Genomic DNA, 6164 nt, shown 5'->3' on the forward strand with positions numbered 1-6164 from the left:
CCCCCACACACACACACACACACAGAATTTAGCTTCTGCTTTCTAGGGCCTTTACAGGTTAATGGAGACTGGTATGGCGGAAAATAATGAGGAGGATTCAAAGCAGGGGTGAGCAAGTAATCATTTCAGCTGCAAGCCTCCTCTGATCCCTGCAAGTGTCATGGTAATAATTGAGAGCCTATTATTGCCATGCAATACAGACATTGAGAATATATATATATATATAGTTATATTTCCCTATACGTTTTTTTGGCTTTGCTCCAGTCAGCTAATGGTAAACCATTAGAAGAACCAGAGCCTGTCCAAACCCTGTGATTAGATTCTATTTCTGGGCAACATTTAGTCAATAAGATGAGGATGCTGTTGACTGGTGACTGATGCTGAAGAGACTCCCTGTATTGAGCTGTGCTCTCTTCATCGCTCTGAGCTGCGACGTGATCCTGTTCCACATACGGGTCAACCGCACAGAGACGTCTTTCATTGCCAGCCATTAGTGATGCAGCGAGCAAGAGCTGTCTCAATCTGTTTCAGTTAGCCCCCACCAGACAAGAGGAAATCAGTCTATAATGCAGATTGATGGCTGACTGAGAATTTCAATCACGGAGCGCTTTGGCTAAAAAGCTCGAGTCTTGACTGTAATGTAAACCTGAAGCACTCGCAGACCATCACAAACGTGCATCACATCAGGAGGAGTAATGGCCGTGCAGGTGTGAGACATCTACAACTCCCCTAATGTGTTTTTACTTATTGGGACTTTGTTAGGGATGTGTCCGCACAGACAAGACAGAGATCATAACAGATCCTCAGCTGACGTTTACCTGGTTAGTTTTAAAATAAATAAATAAATGAGCAGAAAATGCTTCTTTTTATATTATTTTCTCTTTTTAATTGTGGAATGCTGATTCAGCATCCACTCTAAAGCGATCCTGTTTCAATTTACGCTTCTTTTATAACCAAACTTTATTTATTTATTTATTTTTTCACATGTAGCCTAAAAGCTTCTGCAGACTTTAGACTAGTTTAACCATTTATATATCAAAACGTTCAGCTGTGACTTTTGGCTCTTGTAACTTTTATATTTCCAGAATATTTACCTGTATTTATAATCATTTCTCTCATACAAATACATTGAGATATGTAATTCCTTCAAATACATTGTTTGCTTAAAACCTACTTCAGTATGCTTGCTCTGTTTTTGTTTTGCTATGCTTCTTTTAGCTAGCATTTTGCTACTTTTAGATTTAAGCAAGTATTTTGCAGCTTTTCCTTTGCGATTTATTAGCTTTTAGATAGCATTTTGGTAATTTAAGCTAGCATTTTACTGCTTTTAGCTAGCATTTAGCAACTTTTACTCGCATTTTGCCACTTTTATTTTTTCAGCTAGGGTTTCTCCACCTTTAGCATTTTGTTAGCATATAGGTCCACTTTCCTTTTAGCTACCATCTTGTACCTTATGGCTAAGACTTTGCTTCTTTTATTCATTTTAGTGTTTTGCTGCATCTAGCTTTGCATTTTACCACTGCCAGCTATGATGTTTCCCTTTTTTAGCCTTTAGGAAGCCTATACTATCTATAGCTACCATTTTGGTATTTTTCACATTTTAAGTTTTCAAATTTTAGCTTTAAATTAGCATTTTAATTTTAGCTAATGTACTGTTTGGGTTTTTTAAGCTTTAACAACTCAGTTTCAGTTTATTCAGTAAATTCTTTCAATCATTCATCTCCCAGCATTCACCCCGCATTTTTGCAGAAACTGCAATTCCTCTCATCTTTTTAAATATGAAGGATAAATGATACTTTTAATTACCTGAAATACTGAAGCTGTCGACTGTTTTAAGAGGGGAAAAAAAGTGAAAAGGAGATTAAGAGATTAGTCTCAAACTTTGTCAGACACTTTCCCTTTTTTAACAACATTTTTCCAACATTTCTTTGTTACAAAACCAACACAATTAAAGCATTTTTGAAATATCACCTTTTCCTGAAGTATCCGCTGAAAATGAGAAAATATTGATAAAGCTTTCAGGTAACTCTCCAAGTGCACTGGGAGGGAAAATGGGGTCTGAAGGCAAAATTAATGTTTCATGTAAGACTAGCATTAATATGGAATATGGAATGTGCTTTACTTCTGCCAACAAGGACATGGTAGTGGGAGGGCTTTATTAAAGAGGACATATTATGAAAGAATATATGTTTAGTTGCTTTTAGATGATATATTTGGTTGCTTGAAGTCTTACAAACTCAAAGAAAAGACAACCCTGAAACTGTGTGACCATTGAGTAGGTGTCATTGAGTACTGTAAGTTCTTTTTAATTAAGAAAGAAAGAAAGGAAGAAAGGTCACTCAGGGTTATCCCATCTTCCCATCTGCACCACTGAGAAAGTACATTGCATTGTACCATATCTATTATATAATGTTGTTTTTATCATATTACATTATATTGTATTGTAGCTTATAACATCATATTGTCAGGTTGGGTGGAGAGAGCGGAGAACCCAATCCGCAGACTCATCACAGACTCAAACCTTCTGCCCCGGCTGGTACTCGGGTTGCTGAGAGCGTCTCCGGTTTGCTGCGCAGGAGTACACGGCCGACGTCTGTAACGGGGCTTTTCAGGCCCTGGTCCAGGTTCGGCGACACCTGTGAGCTGCAGCAACCGCCGAAGGAACCCCAGCCTCTCTCTCCTGGATTGTGAAGACCGGGGGCTGGTATCCAAAAACTGTGTAGAATGGGGAGAGACCTGTAGCAGCAGAAGGAAGACAGTTCATAGAATGCTCCACCCAAGGTAAGTTGCATGACCACTTAGCGGGTTCGGTGGAGCAGAGTAGGCGAAGCTTGGTCTCAATCTCTTGGTTGGCCCGTTCCGTCTGTCCGTCTGTCTGGGGGTGAAATCCTGAGGACAGACTGATGGAAATATCCAAAAGGTTACAGAACTCCTTCCAAAACTTTGAAATAAACTGAGGCCCACGGTCAGAAACAATGTCCTTGGGTAGACCGTGGAGCCTAAAAACCTCCCTGGCCATAATCCCGGCCAGTTCCTTGGAGGACGGGAGTTTCTTGAGCGGAACCAAATGCACCATCTTTGAAAAGCGGTCTATGATCGTTAAAATAACGGTGTTACCTGAGGAAGCGGGTAACCCAGTAATGAAGTCCATTGCAATATGGGACCAAGGACGAGAAGGGATGGGAAGTGGGCGAAGCAAGCCCACTGGTCGACGACGGGAGACCTTGGCCTGAGCACATTGGGGGCAGGCGGACACAAACTCCCGGACGTCTTTATTCAGGGAATCCCACCAAAACTGAGATTTAACCACAGACAAGGTCTTGGTGATACCTGGGTGGCAAAAAATCCTAGAATTATGACAGAACATTAATACTCTTGTTCTCAACTCAGGAGGAACAAACATGCGGTCAGAGGGGCAGGTTGAGGGAGATGGGTGTTCCCGAAGTGCCTGGTGGAGATCCTCTTCCAGTTTGGTGATGGACAGACGTACCACCTGGGGTAGGATGAACTCCTCCGAGTTGTCCTTCTCCTCCGAATGTTCCTTCTCATAAATCCTGGAAAGTGCGTCTGCCTTCACATTTTTCTCGCCAGGCCTGTAGGTGAGATGAAAGTTGAACCTTGAAAAGAACAGAGCCCACCTGGTCTGACGAGTGCTGAGTCTTTTGGCCGTCTTCAGGTACTCGAGGTTTTTGTGGTCTGTCCATATTACGAATGGCTCTTGAGCTCCCTCCAGCCAATGCCTCCACTCCTCCAAGGCCAATTTAACGGCCAGCAGCTCTCTCTCACCGACATCATAATTTTGCTCTGCGGGAGATAATCTTTTGGAAAAGTAAGCACAGGGGTGGAGCTGTTTGTCCTCCAAGACCTGGCTTAATACAGCACCCACCCCTGAACTTGAAGCATCAACCTCCACGATGAACGGTTTGTTAACATCGGGAGAATGCAAAATGGGAGCCTGAGTGAATCGATCTCTGAGTCTGTCGAATGCTAGCTGTGCCTGCTGATTCCATGTGAACTGGATCTTGACGGAGGTAAGTGCGTGAAGCGGTGCTGCAACCTGGCTAAATCCTTTGATAAACTTTCTATAGAAATTTGCAAAACCCAAGAACCGCTGCAAACCCTTTCTGTCAGAGGGAACTGGCCAGTCTCTGATTGTGGTAACTTTAGATTGGTCCATTGATACCTGATCAGGGGAGATGTTAAATCCTAAGAATGAGGTAGATGATTGGTGGAACTCACATTTTTCAGCCTTAACAAACAACTTATTTTGAAGGAGTCTAAGCAAAACTCTCCTAACATGATCCCTATGTGCCTTAAGGTCTTGCGAGAAAATGAGTATGTCATCAAGGTAAACAAACACGAACTGATTGATCATGTCCCTTAAAATGTCATTGACTAGTGACTGAAAAACTGCGGGAGCGTTGGTGAGTCCAAAAGGCATTACTAGGTACTCGTAGTGTCAAGAAGGTGTGTTGAATGCTGTCTCCCATTCATCGCCTTCTCTGATGCGAACTAAATGGTAAGCGTTACGTAGGTCTAATTTTGTAAACACCTTAGCCCCTTGAATCAGATCGAATGCGGATGACATGAGTGGTAATGGGTACTTGTTTTTAATAGTGATGTTGTTTAACCCTCTATAATCGATACATGGTCTTAGGGACCCATCCTTTTTGCCTATGAATAAAAACCCTGCTCCAGCTGGTGACACAGATGGTCTAATAATACCTGCCTGAAGACCCTCATTTATGTACTTGGTCATTGCCTCATGTTCAGGGCGAGACAACGAAAAAAGGCGACCACGAGGTGGAGCCGCACCTGGGAGTAGGTCAATGGGACAGTCATAAGGCCGGTGTGGAGGTAACAAGGTGGCCTTAGTCTTGTTGAATACCTCCTTAAGGTCCAGATACTCCAGGGGTACCTTGGCGATGTCTGGAAAACTCTCAGGTTTGTTGTTGACCGGTTCTGATTCCACGATGGCATCCAATAGACATGACGCTGAACAAGACTCTGCCCATCCTGTAATCTCCCGTTGTGTCCAGTCAATCTGGGGGTTGTGCTTCTTCAGCCAGGTAGCTCCTAGAATGATAGGCAGGTCAGGAGAATGAATCACAAAAAAATTGATTGATTCATGGTGATTGCCGCAAATCGACAATTGAACAGGCCTGGTCTCGCAATTGTCCTGAGCCGTAATTCTGTGATCACTAGGTGACGGAATTATTTCTATACCTAGACTTTTAGCAAAAGTCAGGTCGATAAATTCAGAGTCCGGTCCGGAATCTATGAAAACCTTGGTAGATGTTTTACTACCCTGGACAGATAGTTCAGCGGGCAGAATAAACATGGAGGAGAAATTGCTTCTACTTACTGGGCTCAGCAGGACCCTCCTGGATCCTACTGAGCCTGGTCTCTTTACTGGACAATTGCATGTCCATTGGCTCCACAGTAAAAACAGAGGTTTCCGGCCCTTTGTCGTGAACGCTCCTCCACAGATAACTTGGTTCGACGAGAACAACCTACGAGCTGCCTCTCGCTCGGGTGTGATCGGACTGAACACCCTACGAAGTTCTGTGGCAAGATCCTTGTAATTGTAACAAAATAAAGCATCCCGTTGCCAAGCTGCTGTGTCCCATAGTTTAGCCTTGCCTGACAACAAAGACACCACGTAAGCAACCTTGGCTCTTTCAGATGGGAATGACGAGGGTTGTAACTGAAAGTGAATCTCACATTGAGTCAGAAACGGTCGGCACTGTTCTGACTCACCAGAAAAGTTTTCGGGTGGTGGAAGCTTTGGTTCATGCATCGGCGAGACGAATGAGCGAGTAGTAGCCGGAGGAGCTTGTGGAACAACGTTGATTCTATCGCTCGACAGGTCGCGGATTAGCCGCATCATTTCCTGCATGTTGACCTCTAACCCAGAAATGGCTCCGTCAACGTTGTTGCGCCAGCGTTGTTCATCTGAGTTCATGATATTTTCTGGCCAGATTATTCTGACAAGGCGAGACTTGGCAGAACTCAGACTCACAACCACACAACGAAGTTTTAAGGATTTTATTGCCAGAAAGCTGGAAGCAGGCTCAAAGACTTTGATCGTCTCACTCATGTGATCGACTAGTGTCGGGACCGGAACTGGTAAGTCCACTCTAGTTTGGTTTTGTGATGCAGAC

Source organism: Kryptolebias marmoratus, linkage group LG22 (genome assembly GCF_001649575.2).
Source record: "Kryptolebias marmoratus isolate JLee-2015 linkage group LG22, ASM164957v2, whole genome shotgun sequence".
NCBI lineage: Eukaryota > Metazoa > Chordata > Actinopteri > Cyprinodontiformes > Rivulidae > Kryptolebias > Kryptolebias marmoratus.